Source organism: Elephas maximus, chromosome 7 (assembly GCF_024166365.1).
Source record: "Elephas maximus indicus isolate mEleMax1 chromosome 7, mEleMax1 primary haplotype, whole genome shotgun sequence".
In the NCBI taxonomy this organism is placed as follows: domain Eukaryota; kingdom Metazoa; phylum Chordata; class Mammalia; order Proboscidea; family Elephantidae; genus Elephas; species Elephas maximus.
In genome coordinates, this window is record NC_064825.1 from 102,464,378 (window position 1) to 102,483,288 (window position 18,911).

The 18,911-nt window shown below is 37.4% G+C and overlaps 1 protein-coding gene across 2 annotated transcripts in view; it reads left to right on the forward strand.

Annotated features, from left to right (window-relative positions):
• CSTPP1 (centriolar satellite-associated tubulin polyglutamylase complex regulator 1) overlaps positions 1 to 18,911 on the forward strand; it is a 227,959-nt gene that overhangs the window by 93,387 nt on the left and 115,661 nt on the right. The window lies entirely within an intron of this gene.

The window sequence follows — 18,911 nt, forward strand, 5'->3', positions numbered from 1 at the left end:
TGTCCCTGGCTAGATTTATTCCTAGGTATTTTATTATCTAGATGCTATTGTAAACGCAGTTTTTTTCCCTAATTTCCCTTTCAGATTTCTCATTGCTGATGTATAGAAACTCAACTGATTTTTGTTGACTTGTACCCTGCAACTTTGCTAAAATTCCTCTACTAGCTCTAGAAGTTTTCTTGTGGACTCGTTAGGATTTTCTCTGTATAGGATCATATCATCAGCAACTAGAAATAATTTTACTTCTTCTTTTCCAATCTGGATACTTTTTATTTCTTTTTCTTGTCTTATTGCTCTGGCTAAGACTTCTAATACAATATTGAATAGAAATGGTGAAAGTAATAACCCTTGTTATTATTGCCTTTTATTATCAGTATCTTTATAAACCTGATCATTATTTATCTTTGGGTTTTATTACATATAACGTTACAGATATATTTTAATACATATGTACATAAAAAAACACAAATCTTAAAAATTTACTCTGATGATGAAGAAGAGTTGGAGTATGTTGGTATTTTTTTCAGTGCAGTAATAACTCCACTTGTGGAAGGTTCTGGATCATCTGTATTATCTCTGGGAATGGGGATGGCATTTCTAGTCAAAAAATTAGTGAGAGTTGTCTGTATGGTCCTTTTCTTTTTTTTTTTTTCCTTCATATATTTCACAGTAAAATCTCACTGCTTCCCATATCTTTCTGTCAGCTTTTTAGCAAAGCAATCAGCATTTGGGTCCATGTTTTCAAGCAACCAAAGCCCCTAATGTAGTTAGAAGAAATTCTGGCTAATTTTTTCACTGTAAAATTTTTCAACAACTTCTCTTTCCTCATTCTCGTTATTTCTTTTTTATTCAGCATTTCTTTCCCCTTCATAACCCAATAAGTCCTGATCTGTCAGTTCCATATCTTTGTGATCTATGAGCTGTTCCACATCAGAAATATCAAGTTCTAAATTCAGTGTTCTTGCCATGTGGACGATTTTTCTACCAATCTCTTCTATCATATTAATCTGATCAAATGTTTGGAGTGTGTTCACATAACTCAGCAGTTTTTTTCCATGTACGCTGCATGCATTTTCCTGTAACTTCTTCCCAGGAAGAAGTAATGTTCCAGATACACTGACAGCTTTAAGTGCGGTATGTAGTAAAGCAAGGACTACTTTATATAGAAATATAATTGATTTTTATGTGGTCAGCTTAAATTGTACGCTTTTTAAAATCAAAATAACTTTACCAATGTTTTATCTGAGTATAAAATTGATATGTGTGCATTGTTAAAATACAAAACAAAACTTGGAATGATACAAAGAAATAAAACTCACCTGAAATGTCATCTTTCAGAGATGACTATTACCATTTTGGTGATAATTCTTCCAGACATCTTGTCCTCTTAGGTATATACCAAGAGAGATGTAGTTTTATGTAAGTGGTATCATAGTACATATGCTGTTTTATATAATGAATTTTGTTTTTCAGATTACATAGGCTGTATATCTTTCAAAATTTATCAAATAAGTAATACGATATTTTAAAAACAAAATCCAATAAGCATACCTAATCATTATACTTCAGGCTGTTTCTCACATGTGGAAATTACCAATACACTAAGTAAAACATTTTTAGACTATGTATGCCAATTTGGACTTCTGAAAATATGGTCACCATATGCCAAGGCATGGGTTAGGGAATGAGCATGATGTTTGATGCCCTCTGTTCCCACTACTCATCCCTCCCTCCTTATATGATGACACCATTTGAAATGACTCAGAGTCTGCATACTGGAGAGTAATCTAGAAATGCAATTAAGTTTTTATGAAAATTTATGATTTCTAGTAACTTTTTCTTTAAAAAAGTATGTATTTTGGACTGTTAAGCTTAGTGGTGTAAACAACAACCCATTCAGTTTTTTCTTAGGAATCCAGATCCTCTCTTTAGTCAGCACAACCCTCTAATTTACTAAAGATCAGTTTTGTGCCTTGCTGACCACTCAGTGGAACAAACCTAGTGTTGGAAACCCTGTGTGTTTTTTCTTTAGTTGTAAATTCCATCAAGCTAGCCTATTAATTGCAGTGGATGGGAAATGGAGAACTATTCATTTGGCAATTAGCAAAGAGTGGTGGAGGAAGGAAAAAGATCTTTCTGATATTTTTGCGTAGGAGTGGGAATTCAGAATTTAGCTATGAACAACTAGATTAATGTGTTTATCTCTGGGGTACCTGCATTTAAATACCTTGAATCACTCTTGAGTCATTCCTTGTTTTGTGAACATGCTAACAAGATCTTAGAAACAGCTTAAACAGTGGTTAGGAAATTCTGTTGTGGATTGAAGATCCTCCAAAAGCATCATCCACTAATGGGCAGAGTGTTTGGGTGATAGATAAGCAAATGGATTAGCTAATAGAGCAAGAAGTCCTGTGTCTGGTGATTACCTCTTCGCATATGAGGAATAATGTCGTTTGTAGGCAAGAGGCAATTTCTTTGGAGTCCACTGTCTCTGTTCTGCAGGGGTTTTTTTTCTTTTCTTTTTTTTTAATCCCAGCCTAGAGATAACAACAAGAATATTTAGTGACACTAGATGGTGTTCATTGGTGTTGTAGGATATTGGATATTGGCATGTTAGGTTGTTTAAAACAAGGCAGAAGTTATTCATTTTTGCCAGTTGCATCATTCCTGGCAAAAGCTTACTACTTTGCTTCTTGCTCTGTGTTGTTGTTAACCCATTAGAGAAACTAGCCACTATATCAGCTCCAACCAAATCTTTGTCATCATTGGCCCTAAAGCCGCTGGAGGACCAAAGAGCACCTGGTCATTCTGAAAGCCTCTATCATCAGTGATTGATGTTCATGTCTGCAGGCTACCCAAAGCCTTCCTCCCTTTTTCCTGAAGCACCTTCAAGCATTTCTGCATGGCTACCCACTCTCTCTTCTATTATACCTCCTCCTCCTGCCTTGCTGAATACTGGATTTCCCAGCTCACAACTCTAAGAAGGAGCTTTATTTCAGAGTAGAAAGGGGCCCCCATATGTGGCCTATTATATCCATATCAACTTGCTTACCCTTTTCAAACAGCTATTGTCTTTTAATAGGGTCCTGCCTGGCAGGGGGAGTCCTTAATTCCTGCCATATAAGAATGGGCAGCTTGAGTTACAGCAAGCTGCAGCTCGGTGCTCTGATCAAAAGGCCTCTGTTGTTTTTACTTTTTTTTTTTTCCCTTCCCTCTCTCTCTCTTTCTATATCCTGGGCTAATAATTCAGCACAGCAAGGTCATTACAGGCTTTGAATTGAGAGCTGAGAGTGTTAAATTACTGACCTAGAATAAAAGAGATCTGGGGGGCTCTCAAGAAAGATAAAGGGATTCCGGCTAGTAAAGTGCAAGCCCAGCAACCTGACTTCTTAACAATATATTTTTTTTTTTTTTTAATCCTCTCTGTCTCCAAAAGCCTTTTCTGGGACAAGGAAAGATCTCCTGCCAAAGAAATTAGGTTAAGAACTCAAGGACATCTTCTGAGAGTTACAACCCAGCTGCTGGCAGCTCAGGGGTGCCTGTGTAGCTGTCTTTTTTTTTTTTTTTTTGTCTCCCCACCTTTGTCAACATTTCAGTTTTTTTTGCACCTTTCTCCCTCAGCCAGATATTTGGTCCTTTATCTCAGAAGTCAAATATTTTTATTATATTTCATCCGAAAATTTAAATATCCCACACAGGGATTTCAAACATGTCAGTTAGCCCAAAAAATATCTTAAAAATATGACATCATCTCATTAAAAGCAGTTTCCATTCTATTTGTATTTTTCAAATAATGTTAGTCTGTCCCTCCCATACTTTAACAACAAAAAATTATCCCATTGCAAATGAACTTGACACCTCCACTCTACTATGTTGAGTCTTCTAAAGAAAGTCATTTCCATTTCTTTGTGCTTTGCCAAAATTATCTCATTATCCTTTTAAAAAATTATCTCTGCAAGCCAGGCACCATTGGTATCCTCTGAAAAATATTGACTTCCCTAAAATTACTATTTTTAGAAAAGTCCCTGAAATCACAGCAAAGTAATAATAAAGTAATAATAGTTAATATCCCCTTAATGTACCAGTCATTATACAACATGCATTATTACCATGTTAATCTTGGGCAACCTTTTGTAGTAAGCATTTCTATTATCACCATTTTACAGATTAAAAAAAAAAAAAACTGAAGCCCAAAGTGGTTAAGTACCTGAAATTTGCCCCGAACTTGTGCTTCTTAAACTTTAAATGTGCACATGAATCACCTAGGAATCTTGTTAAAATACAGACTTAAATTTAGTAGGTCTGGGAATGGGGCCTGACGTTCTGATTTCTACATACAATCTTAGCCAAACGGCTGAAAAGAGATGAGATTCTAACAGAAATAAGTGATGCCGTTGCTGCTGTCCTTGGTCCACACTTTGAGTAGCAAGAGAGTAGGTGCTCTGACTGCAGAATCACTCTAAAAAAAGTATGATCATATCTTCCAGTTTCTTATTCCATCAGGCAATTCTTTATACATACTAGGTATTTGACACTAACATCTTACTTTCTAAGATATAAGCTTATGTTTAAGTTATTGTTTGTGTCCCTTTTTAAAATTTTTTTAAAAAACATTCTTTACGTGAAGTAAATCTTTAAAGGTTTGGCGGGAAAAGTAAGTTTTCAGTATAGGTTTTCATTAAATTCTATTGTCCACAGCTGCTTTGTGATTTTCAATCACAAAAGAATATTGAGGAAAATGCTTTGGTGCTTGGGTGGCTGATGACTCGTTAAATGGTACCATGTAGAGAATTAAAGAGTGCTCATGTTCTAAAATAAATCAATACTAAGAAGGTTTATGTCACAGAGAAAGTTTCATGCCAGTGAGTCCAAGACTTCACTTGACAAACAGGTGTTCAGGAAATGGGGGATTTTTTTTTTTTTTTTTTAATCAGCACCAGTTGCTGTTGAGTTGACTCTGACTCATGGCAACTCCATGTGTGTCAGAGTAGAACTGTGCTCCATAGGGTTTTCAATGGCTGCTTTTTTTCTCTATTTTATTAATTGTACTTTAGAGGAAGGTTTACAGAACAAACTAGTTTCTCATTAAATAGTTAGTACACATATTGCTTTATGACATTGGTTAACAACACCACAACATGTCAACACTCTCCCTTCTCAAACTTGGGTTCTGTATTACTAGCTTTCCTGTCCCGTCCTGCCTTCTCTGGTCCTTGCCCCAGGGCTGGTGTGCCTCTTTAGTCTCATTTTGTTTTATGGGCCTGTCCAATCTTTGGCTGAAGGGTGAACCTCAGGAGTGGCTTCATTCCTGAGTTGAAAGGGTGTCTGGGGGCCATACTCTCAGGGTTTCTCCTGTCTCTGTCAGACCAACAAGTCTGGTCTTTCTTTTTGTGTTGGAATTTTGTTCTATATTTTTCTCCAGCTCTGTCTGGGACCCTTTATTGTGATCCCTGTCACAGTAGTCGGTGGTGGTAGCCAGGTACCATCTAGTTGTACTGGACTCAATCTGGTGGAGGCCATGGTAGAAGTGGTCCATTGGTCCTTTGGACTAATCTTTCCCTTGTATCTTTAGTTTTCTTCATTCTTCCATGCTCCCAAAGTGGTAAGACCAGTGGAGTATCCTTGATGGCCGCTCACAGGCTTTGAAGACCTGAGATGCTACTCACCAAAGAAGAATGTAGAACATATTCTTTATAAACTCTGTTATGCCAGTTGAGCTAGATGTTCCCTGAAACCATCGTCCCCACAGCCCTCAGCCCAGCAATTCGGTACCTCAGGGAGTTTGGATGTGCCTATGGAGCTTCCATGGCCTTGCCTTGTACAGGTTGTGCTGGCTTCCCCAGTATTGTGTACTGTCTTACCCTTCACCAAAGTTACGACTTACCTATTGTCGATTTAGTGTTTTTCCATCCCCAGCCCTCCCCTCCCTCGTAACCACCAAAGATTGTTTCTTTTTGTGTGTAAACCTTTTCATGAGTTTTTACAGTAGTGGTCTCATACAGTATTTGTCCTTTTGTGATTGACTTATTTCACTTAGCATAATGCCCTCTAGATTCATACATGTTATGAGATGCTTCACAGATTCATCGTTGTTCTTTATTGTTGCATAATACTCCGTTGTGTGTATGTACCATAGTTTGTTTATCCATTCATTTGTTGATGGGCATCTAGGTTGTTTTGACGTTTTTGCTATTGTGAACAATGCTGCGATGAACATGCATATGTCTATTCATATGACGACTCTTATTTCTCTAGGATATATTCCTAGGAGTGGGACTGCTAGTTCATATGATAGTTCTATTTCTAGCTTTCTAAGGAAGCACCATATTGTTTTCCAAAATGGTTGTATCATTTTGCATTCCCACCAGCAGTGTTCGATCTAAGAGTTCCGATCTCCCCACAGCCTCTCCAAAATTTGTTATTTCCTGTTTTTTTTTTTTTTTTTTTGATTCCTGCCAGTAATGCCAAGTTGAGATGGTATCTCATTGTGGTTTCAATTTACATTTCTTTAACGGCTAATGATCAAGAGCATTTCCTCATGTGTCTATTAAAACCCAGTGCCGTCTATTGGCCACTCGAATATCTTCTTTGGTGAAGTGTTTATTCATTTCCTTTGCCCATTGTTTAATCGGATTATTTGTCTTCTTGTTGTAGAGGTGTTGGATTTTCTTGTAGATTTTAGAGATTAGAACTTTGTCTGATTTGTAATAGCCAAAAATTTTTTCCCAGTCTCTAGGTTCTCTTTTTACTCTTTTGGTGAAGTCTTTTGATGAGCGTAAGTGTTTAATTTTTAGAAGATCTCAGTTATCTGGCTTATCTTCTGGAGTTTGTGTGTTGTTGGTTGTGGTTTATATCCTGTTAATGCTGTGTATTAGGGCCTGTAGTGCTGATCCTGTTTTTTCTTCTATAATCTTCATAGTTTTTGGCTTTATATTTAGGTCTTTGATCAATTTTGAATTAGTTTTTGTATATGGTGTGAGGTATGGGTCCTGTTTCATTTTTTTGCAGATGGACATTCAGTTTTGCCAGTACCATTTGTTAAAAAGACTGTCTTTTCCCCATTTGATGGATTTTGGGCACTTGTTGAAGATCAGGTGGCCATAGGTGGATGGATTTACATCTGGGTTCTCAGTTCTGTTCACTGGTCAATGTGTCTGTAATTGTACCAGTACCAGGCTGTTTTGACTACCATAGCTGTATAGTAGGTTCTGAGGTCAAGTGGTATGAGTCCTCCTACTTTATTCTTCTTCTTCAATAGTGCTTTACTTATCTGGGGCTTCTTCCCTTTCCATATAAAGTTAATGATAAGTTTTTCCATCTCTTTAAAGAATGGAATAGGGAATTTTTATGTTGTAAAATTTTTGTGTTCTTCCTTTAAGGCTTCTTGGGTAACTATTCTCGTATCTCCCAAAATTTTTAGGACCTCTTTCTCTGAGGTCGTTAGCCAAATAACACATTAGATTCTCATCTGTTTATAAAGGTTTGGTATAAGATGCTGCCTGATATCTAGAGTTCTTTCAACATGTGTCTTTAAAAGTCAAATTCTGTGTTGGAAATAAGAAGACAAAACTAATATGTCACTGAAAGCCCCCCAAAGAGCGACATTGAAATCTAATGAGTTAATAAGAAAGTTCAAAGGGATTTTTATAAATGTATTAGGAAGAAACAGATTTTTTTCCATATAGCTGACTAAGATAATATCTTTAATCATGCATACCTGTAGCTCTCTTGTTTTAGGACTTCCTAGCTAATACCAAAAATTGGAAAGAGTGGATTTCAACTTGGAAGAGTAAAACAACACAAAATAGCTTTTAGCTAAAGTCAGGAAAATGAATGCTTGAAAAATATACATGAATTTGCCAGTTGCTTTAGGTTTGTATATGTGGCTATTGAAGGAAACGGCATTTATTTTCTAAAATGTGAGACCAACTCTGTAGATAAAACAAATAAAATATGGCCTCTGGACACCCTTTTAACCCCATACTAAAGGCACTCCTTCAGCCAAAGGTTAGGCAGGCCCATAAAACAAACAATAATATACATGGCTCAGTAATAATATACATGGCTCATGACTAAATGGGCTTATCAGCCCAGGAGCAAGAAAGAGAGGCGGGGGGCGGGGGGCAGCTGGGACAGGAAAGCTGGACAAATGGAAATAGGGAACCTAAGGTTGATAAGGGAAGTACTGACATGTTGCGGGGTTGGCAACCAATGTTACCAAACAGTATTGTATTGTTTAATGAGAAACCAGTTTGCTGTGTAAACCTTCATCTAAAGCACAATAAATAGAAAACAAATAAATAAAATATATTTAAAAAAAAAAAAAAGATGAGAATGTAAGGGAGCAAGGAAGCTAGAAAAACAACAAAATAACAAAAAGATACTAACTCTGGAAATGATGTAAAAGTAACCCAATCATGTTAAGATGATAACCATGAAAAGGAGAATAAAATTGTCATCAGCAAGTTTGATGTGGGTGGCTCTAAAGGAACAATTCTGTATCCCAAATTCCTTTCTATTTTATTATTTTAAATTATGATCAAGGCGAAGAAGACTTAGCCTATGATGGCTAAAGCATTTGTATGAAACTTTTTTTTTTTTTTCTCTTTCCAGCCTAACTCATACTATCTTGAATAAGAACAAAGGATAATGTTTTGAGAATTACTTGCTGGACTTTGAACTAAGAGAGTTGATAAATTTAATGCCTCCAGCTTTTGAGCGGCATTGTATTGGGGAAGGGGTTTGCAACATTTAGGGGGCCTATGAAAATAGTGTTGGATTTTTAATGAAATTTGCAGATGTAATGGGAACATTTTTGGTATCGTTGTGAGAACAAAAGGATGACATAAAAGGACCTAGAAAGTTATAGCTACAGTCAGAAAATAGAATAAAATTAGCCTTTAAAAGTGTTGTCTAGTGTATCTGGAAGGAAATAATAGAAAGCACAGATATGCTGTGAGTGGGAAAAACCTGGAAAGAAATTAGTATTGAGTTGAAAAGACAAAGAAGAAAACTGACAAGAAATTAGATGAGAGTATGCAATGAGACCTGGCACTTTGACGGACAAGAGCTGTCCTGAGATGTGGCGGTAGACAAGAAGCACATTGTGGGGAAGCAGCTGTCATTTCTGCAAATGAATTGAGGGGCACTTCACCTGCAACACTAAATTCAACTTCAGTAGCAAAATACAATAGTACAGACGTGGTGAGCCAGTTGACAGAAGAGATAAGGAGGTTGAGAGAGAGAGAAAGAAACAACGTGACAGATTCAGAGACCACAGAAGAAAGAATGTGAGATACAACATGTAGCAGGTGACATGTAACAGAAGGTTAGCTGTAATAGATACACTGTAACATTCTAAAGAGGAACATTCTGTGCCCCAAAATTTTTCCTGTAAGACTAGGGGATGTTTCCCCAGAGAAACCATGAAAACACTATTACTCTAGTTCTGAAGTGAAATTAGGCAGGCTCTTGGAAGCTCCGTTATCAAGAGTTCTCCTTAGAGACTGTGGGGAAAGGGTTCAGGGACCTTGTAGAAATGAGACAAACTAGAGATTTATGGTAATTGTTGTTTAAAAAAAATCTTTTCTTTAAAATGTTGTACATAATAACATTGTAGACTATTTGGAAGACAAAGGGAGAAATCATTTATACACCAACAACCCTAATACAGTCTTTGTAATTTATCATGTTTCATATGCAGACTTATTTAAATGTATTTAAAGGTATAATGTACACACAAATTTGTTTTCTGTTTTTTATGTAGCATATAAAAAGCATTTTCTAAATTGCTACGTTATCCTTTTGTAATTTAAATTCCTAACATTCTATAAAGAGTATATATGTAGTAACCTTCTCCCAGTGCCCTGTGCATTGATTTCCCATCCTAAGGTACACATATTTGCTGTCCCTACTGGCCTGAAGGAAACAGTCTTATAAGAGGGATGCTTCTTCACATTTAAGTTTCAAGTGGTTAGCAGGCGTTAATGAATCATCTTGCTTCTCCATTGACACTTAGAGGTGGGTAAGGAGCTGATGTGGTGGGTATGCAATTGGAAGTTCACTGTAGCATGTCAGGCTTTCGGCAGTTAAGTTTTGAAGTTTGAGGGCTTGAGAAGAAAGTTTAAGGCAGTTTTGCTCTTCGGGAGCCTAACAGAATTATAAGGAGATAAAGATCCATTGGAGGGCAGTTTACTTTCAGAGAAGCCTAGGCTTCTTGAGGAAAATTTGTTTGGTTATCACGCTATCTGGAAACTCTCTCCTTTACCCTCAGCACCAGTCCAGGGTGAGACAAGTACTCTCTTGCACTGGTATTTTGAGAAGATTGTCTCTGGGGTTTGGTGACAGAAGGACTTCATAAAGTGACCAAGGAAAGAAAACTCAGCATTGCTTATGCTTCCCAAATGCAGGAGCTTTTCACAATTCTCAGAGCCTGTAAGGCCATCTCATTAGTTTTTCTCTTCATCACACAGTAAAATATGAGCTCATTGATGTTGTCATGGTTGAAAACTGGCTCTGCTACTAAGGATTGCTCAGTCAGGCAGAAAAATATCTTTGTATGAAACACCAGTGCTTAAGGCAATAGAGTGAACCCATAGGCTACTGATTTAGGGGTTTCAGGGGGGTTGTTTTGTTTTTGCAGTTGCAGCAATTAGGAATCCCATCCACCACAATGGTGCCTCAGTTCTCACTAAGTGGTTCACCTATTCCCAGACGGTGCCTTTAACCTATTGGGTTTCTTCCTAAACTTTGGAATTTTTAAAACCATAATCTTGGATCATCTACCTCTAATTCAGTTAATACTGGCAGTGAGCCGATGAAGCGGATTATGGGAGCCTACCTGCAGTGTGACAGGTATCTATTTTCCATACTGCTTACACTTATTTCTTCCTGGTCAACAGAAAACCTACAATTTGGGAAACCCAACGATTTACCTGACACAAGCAGAAACTCATTCCAGGTGCACCATATGTTAAAACCACACTTTGTCAGTTTTCTCCTTGGATACAGGATCAGGTCATTCACTTTTTTGTGTATAATGGGTACATCATATGTTTGAACAACAGTGTGATAGATAATGACAGCCCCGAAGAGAATTATAAGAAGTTCATAGAAACACTGTATTATGTTTTTGTGCAGGAACTTCTTTGTAGCACTACTACAAGAAAGAAGCTTGTGTGAGGTAACTTCTGTTAAAGTATATTATCGAAACTGCTCTAGGATTCTGAGAATAGGCCCAGGCGACATGTTCCGCTGATTTCTCTTGTCAAGTCAGCATTGCCAAATTCTGTAACAGATAGGCAATGTAAAGAAAAGATGTAAAGGCCACGTGTCTGTCAATTTGTTCTACTGTGGGGGCTTGCATGTTGCTGTGATCCTGGAAGCTATGCCACCAGTATTCAGATACCAGCAGGGTCACCCATGGAGGACAGGTTTCAGCTGAGCTTCCAGACTAAGACAGACTAGGAAGAAGGACCTGGCAGTCTACTTCTGAAAAGGATTAGCCAGTGAAAACCTTATGAATAGCAGCGGAACATTGTCTGATATAGTGCTGGAAGATGAGCCCCCCAGGTTGGAAGGGACTCAGAATACGACTGGGGAAGAGCTGCTTCCTCAAAGTAGAGTTGACCTTAATGACGTGGATGGAGTAAAGCTTTCGGAACCTTCATTTGCTGATGTGACACCACTTACAATGAGAAGAAACAGCTGGAAGCATCCATTAATAATCAGAACCTGGAATGTACAAAGTATGAATCTAGGAAAATTGGAAATTGTCGAAAATGAAATGGAATGTATAAACATTGATATCCTAGGCATTAGTGAGCTAAAATGGACTGGTATTGGCCATTTTGAATCTGACAGTCATATAGTCTACTATGCCAGGAATGACAACTTGAGGAGGAATGGTGTTGCATTCATTGTCAAAAAGAACATTTCAAGATCTATCCTGAAGTACAACGCTGTCAGTGATAGGATAATAGCCATACGCCTACAAGGAAGACCAGTTAATACGACTATTATTCAAAATTATGCATTATTATTCAAATTTATGCACCAACCACTAAGGTGGATAAAGAAATTGAAGATTTTTATCAGCTTCTGTAGTCTGAAATTGATGGAACATGCAACCAGGATGCATTGATAATTACCAGTGATTGGAATGTGAAAGTTGGAGACAAAGAAGAAGGATTGGTAATTGGAAAATATGGCCTTGGTGTTAGAAATGATGCCGGAGATTGAATGATAGAATTTTGCAAGACCAACGACTTCTTCACTGCAAATACCTTTTTTCACCAACATAAACAGTGACTATACACGTGGACCTCACCAGGTGGAACACACGGGAATCAAATTGACTATGTCTTTGGAAACAGACAATGGAAAAGCTCAATATTATCAGTCAGAACAGACAATGGAAAAGCTCAATATTATCAGTCAGAGGCCGACCATCAATTGCTCATATGAAGTTCAAGCTGAAACTGAAGAAAATCAGAGCAAGGCCACAGGAGCCAAAATACAACCTTTAATATATTCCACCTGAATTTAGACAGCATCTCAAGAATAGATTTGACTCATTGAACACAAATGACCGAAGACCAGACCGGTTGTGGAATGACATCAAGTACATCATACACGAAGAAAGCAACAGGTCATTGAAAAGAAAGGAAAGACCAAGATGGATGTTAGAGGAGACTCTGAAACTTGCTCTCGAATGTCAAGCAGCTAAACCAGAAGGAAGAAATGATGAAGTAAAAGAACTGAACAGAAGATTTCAAAGGGTGGCTTGAGAAGACAAAGTAAAGTATTATAATGATATGTGCAAAGAGCTGGAGATAAAGGAACATGCTTGGCATTTCTTAAGCTGAAAGAACTGAAGAAAAAATTCAAGCCTCAAGTTGCAATAGTGAAAGATTCTATGGGGAAAATATTAAACAACGCAGGAAGCATCAAAAGAAGATGGAAGGAACACACAGAGTCATTATACCAAAAAGAATTAGTCGACGTTCAAACATTTCAAGAGTTAGCATATGATCAGGAACCGATGGTACTGAAGGAAAAAGTGCAAGCTGCACTGAAGGCATTGGTGAAAAACAAGGCTCCAGGAATTGACGGAATATCAACTGAGATGTTTCAACAAACAGATGCAGCACTGGAAGTGCTCACTCATCTATGCCAAGAAATATGGAAGATAGATTCCTGGCCAACCGACTGGAAGAGAGCCATATTTATGGCTATTCCCAAGAAAGGTGATCCAACCAAATGCAGAAATTATCAAACAATATCATTAATATCACATGCAAGCAAAATTTTGCTGAAGATCATTCAAAAGTGGTTGTAGCAGTATGTTGAGAGGGAACTGCCAGAAATTCAGGCTGGTTTCAGAAGAGGACGTGAAACCAGGGATATCATTGCTGATGTCAGATGGATCCTGGCTGAATGCAGAGAATACCAGAAGGATGTTTACCTGTGTTTTATTGACTATGCAAAGGCATTTGACTGTGTGAATCATAACAAATTATGGATAATATTGCAATGAATGGGAATTCCAGAACACTTAATTGTGCTCATGAGGAACCTTTAGGTAGATCAAGAGGCAGTTGTTCAGACAGAACAAAGGGATACTGATTAGTTTAAAGCCAGGAAAGGTGTGCATCAGGGTTATATCCTCTCACCAGACCTATTCAATCTGTATGCTGAGCAAATAATCCGAGAAGCTGGACTATATGAAGAAGAATGGGGCATCAGGATTGGAGGAAGACTCATTAACAACCTGCATTATGCAGATGACACAACCTTGCTTGGTGAAAGTGAAGAGGACTTGAAGCACTTACTAATGAAGATCAAAGACCACAGCCTTCAGTATGGATTACACCTCAACATAAAGAAAACAAAAATCCTCACAAGTGGCCTAATAAGCAGCATCATGATAAATGGGAAAAAGACTGAAGTTGTCAAGGATTTCATTTTACTTGGATCGGCAATTAAAACCCATAGAAGCAGCAGTCAAGAAATCAAAAGACACATTGCATTGGGCAAATCTGCTGCAAAGGACCTCTTTAAAGTGTTGAAAAGCAAAAATGTCACCTTGAAGACCCAAGCCATGGTATTTTCATTTGCATCATATGCATGTGAAAGCTGGGCAATGAATAAGGAAGACCGAAGAAGAATTGATACCTTTAAATTGTGGTGTTGGCAAAGAATGTTGAATATACTATAGACTGCCAAAAGAATGAACAAATCTGTCTTGGAAGAAGTACAACCAGAATGCTCCTTAGAAGCAAGGATGACAAGGCTGCATCTTAACATACTTTGGACATGTTGTCAGGAGGGATCAGTCCCTGGAAAAGTACATCATGCTTAGTAAAGTACCGAGTCAGCAGAAAGGAGGAAGACCCTCGATGAGGTGGATTGACACAGTGGGTACAACAGTGAGCTCAAGCATAGCAACGATTTTAAGGGATGGCACAGGACTGGGCAGTGTTTTGTTCTGTTGTGCATAGAGTCACTATGAGTCGGAACCAACTCAACAGCGCCTAACAACAACAACTTCATCTAAATTTCACAAGGAAGGAAAGCATAAGCCTAGGGATTGTTAGGAACAAATCACACCACAGGAATAAATCTTTAGGTTTTGGTGACTTTTTGCAAAACAAAACTCTAGGCTACTAACTTTGCCAACCTGTTTGTGGACAATATGCCACAAAGGTTTTCTCTTCTTTTTCCCTCATGTGTGATGTCTTTTTGCCTTTTGCTTATACAAGCAACAAATGGTTACTTTAAATCTTGATTCTTTCAAAGATGTTTTGGATCTTTAATCTTGTATATTTTTCATAGGCTGATCCATCTGCTGTGTTTGTATCACTTTGGTGTGGCCAATTTGTGCTACGTAGTTAGGTGTGATCTGTTGTCGTATATTGCTTTTTTTGATAGGTCTCTTTTGAGTTCCTTGCAAATAAAGCTATCTCAAAACAGCAGAAGGCAATGCCCATACCAACAGAAGACAGTCCACTCTAATGAGCTGGCCTGGTATCAAAAAGAAAAAAGGAGATAAGAGAATGGCCTAAGAAGACTCTGAACTGATACATTCTGGTAGAACTGTGTAGGTCAAGAGTCACTGGCGATTTTCAGTTTGAGTAAAAGCAAGGAGTACCTGGTGAGATGGAGCGTTGTACAAGTAACTCTTGAATCAGTGATCTTTTGCCTCTTGGCACATCAAGAATAAGCTGGAATATTTTAATTTGTTCCTATTTGGCCTTATTACTCCTGTATGTGGAATGTGAATGGCTCTTTATGTAGATTTACTACAATTACATATATATTGAATTCTTTGATACTCTTTGAACTACTGGCCATTCATGAAAATAATTTAAATCAATTCTACCTTTTTACTAATTAATATTCAGAATTAAAGAGCTAATGTGAAATTAGCATAAACTAATTCTTAGAATTTACATCTTTAATTTCAGGAGAGAATAGATGCCATTTAATGAATTCTGTGTGACTTTTTTTATAAACAGCCTTTGTTACCAGATGAGAAAATGCAAGTGTATCAAGAATTTATAGTAGCTTAACGTGTTTACAAACGTATACTGCAAAATCATTAACGTTAACTCTGTTCCTGCTACCCTGTCTTCACATATTACTGGAGAAACTGCCCTAGACTTGATTAAACATTAGGCTGTTAACCTGGGAAAACTATGAAGTTTAATCAGCTTATTTTCTTGTCAAAATCAATTTAGGAAACATTTACAGTTAGACCATTTAATTTTAATAAACTAATTTGTGTCTTTTGAGATATAAAATATATGAATCACAAAGAAATGTTAATTTTGATGTCTCTGATTCTCTTGTGTCCAGAGGTTCCAGAGAGAGATTTCCTGAGACTCTTACTCATGATAGTGTAAAAAGGAATCATCAGATCTCTATGAATTGAACAAAATAATATTTATATTATGTAAAATAATCTAAGTAAAGGGTAGCCAGGAATTCTTCATGCAATTTTTACAAATTTGAGATTATGTCAAAATTAAAAAAATAAATCCTCAAGGGAAAAAACTCAACAACTTAAGAAATGAAAGAATTTGCTCAGTAAGGTTTGAATACTGGTTTTGAAAAACCCTGTTTAAGACAGGCATATAGTATACTTCTGTATAACCTTTCAGATATTTTTAGGAACTTTTAAGTTTTATTTTGGAGGTAATATTGATGTCCATTTAGGAACTTTTTAGTTTAGCTAATTACAATAAAAATTTAACATAAATGTGAATTTTTATGCTTGGTAGGTAGAAAGTTTGTTTGGAATTTCTGGTCATGATGGCGTGTAGTGTTTATGATTTGGGCCTCCTCTCCATTTCAAACACATGGTAATGATATATAAAATTAAAAAGAGAAAATGTGAATGACATAAAACCCATAAACCTGTTGCCATCGAGTCTGTCCTGACTCATAGTGACAGAGTAGAACTGCTCCCTAGCATTTCCAAAGCTATATTCATTCTTTACGGAAGCAGACCGCCACATCTCTCTCCCACTGAACGGCTGGTGGATTCAAACTGCTGACCTTGCCTTCAGCAGCCGAGTGCTTAACCACGGTACCACCAGAGCTCCTTGTAAGTACATAAAAAAGTACATAGCCATGTGTAAATTCATCTATGAACCAAGAACTAAACAGAAACACTATGCAGTAGTAAATGGGGCTAAAACCACAGGCCTCCTGCACTCTGGATTCAGAAGCAGACTTATGTAACTGAGGGCTATTTCTTGTGGAGTAGTGGAGACCAAAAGCATCACACACAAGGCAAGAGACCAGAACCAGCCTCTACCACCCTCACCCCTTTAAAGGAGACTCACAAAAAGTTCTGACTGCTGCCTGGGAAATGGCTTATATAAAACTGTATACTCGGGGTATGGGAGGAAGCAGACAGCCATGCAGCTAGGACTTAGTAGTGCAAGCTGCTCTGGGGTTCAGTGACAGTCTCTGTGATATCCCAACAATCATCAGGAATGGAACATTAAGTCACCCAATGTAAAACCTGGTTTTGGACCAAGGTCCATACCTAGGAGAGTGTGAATAAATAGAGTGAAAACCTCCCACTTAAGATGAGTCTGCACAGTGAAATTCCAAAATATATAAGGAAAACTAATGCTGAGAAAGCTAGCCAATAAACTCAGCAATTGAAACATAAATTTACTCCAGAGAAAATAAAACTAATTGAACTACTTTAAATTGACTTTGAAATAAAGTTTAGGATCCTTAGGGAGGTAAAGGATGGAATGGTAGTTATTTAAAAAGAACAAAAAATTGAAAAACAACAGGCAAAATGAAACAAAACCATGTAAGTCTTCTATTAACTCTTTCAGTAAGGTGATTATGCTTGCCATACTAATCAACTGCCACCTTAATCAAACATTTTTAATTATTTTCATTTTTAATTAAATGTGAATTTTCTTGGTATAGATTATCTAAAGGCAGTTGCCTAAATACGATTATAAATCTTTTTAACTTCTTCAGTATTTATGCCCTTGCTCTATTAGTTTGTTTCGTGTATTTCTTGTTGAATAAATTCTTGTCTATACAATGAGGTTCAGCCAGTTTCTTCAGCGCGGAAATTATTCCTTGGTTTAAAAAAAATTTTTTTTTTTGAACTACACCAGGAATATAATTTTACTAGTGTTAGTTCCTATACAGCCTAGACCATGACCTAGATGCCAGCTTTTTCTGGTTAGGGTATGAAGCACCCTTTGGGATTAATTCTTTGCTGGATAATTTCAAAAATTTAGGCTAGAATGTTCTAATTTCAGACTTCATTTGCTGGAAATGTGCCCTATCCATTTACCTGTAACAGCTCATTTGCTTTAGTTTTCATTTTCCTTTGCTCAAGATGATAGCACTGCCACAAACTGCATGAGTAGATTAACACTTTTGATGCTTTTTGAAAATCTCTCTTCTAATTCTTTACCAGCTGTTATCCTTACATTTCTTCATAGTTGCCTTAGAAGTAGATGTCTATGCTAGTTTTCCATGAGGGAAGGAGAGTATCTAATTTGCTTATTCATACAGTATTATTAATCGTAACAGGAAGAGGCTAATTTTATCTTAAATGGTAACATAAACCAAACCGAGCCCATTGCCATTGAGTCAGTTCTGACTCATAGCCACCCTATAAAGTAGACCTGCCCCATAGGGTTTCCGAGGAGCAGCTGGTAGATTCGAACTGCCGACCTTTTGCTTAGCAGCCTGACACTTAACCACTGCATCACCAGGGCTCCTAAATGATAACATACTCTGTTAAAGACAGGTTAGGCACTTCTGAAGTTGGTCTGGGAGAAGGGGAATGGAATACATGGCTCCTGAAATTTTTTCCTGTTCCATCCAGAGAACCAGGGTCCCCCTCCCCCTTTAAATGGTAAATAAAGAAAACTGGCATTTGAAACTCCATTGCTTACCATCTTCAGTTTAATACCTGCTTCTCCACAAAGATTAACACTTTTTCCACCCATAGTTTACTTGTCAGGGAATTTAGGAGTTTTCTAGAGTTTGAGGTCTGCCCTTGGTAGGAATGATTTCTGGATAATTGCCAATTCTTCAGTGGAGTTTTCATTTTTAGATTACTCCAAACTCCTTTATTTCTTTTGCAGAAGAACTCAAAGGCAGTAGAATATATTATTCCTTTTCTAAGGCCCAGCATAATCTATGACTCACTTGGACACTAGGGCTTTGCTTCATGTTCTCATTAGGGGCTACTTTCTACCCTTGTTCTTTTGTAATGGATCCTTCTTATTTACCTTCAGTGTTCTGTCATGGAACCTTTTATATCCTTTGACACTTGGGATTTGTCTTGGGGTTACTGGAATAGATGATCCAGTAAGGTCCCCATAAGCCCTATCTTATGACAGCTGGTATAGGTCAGC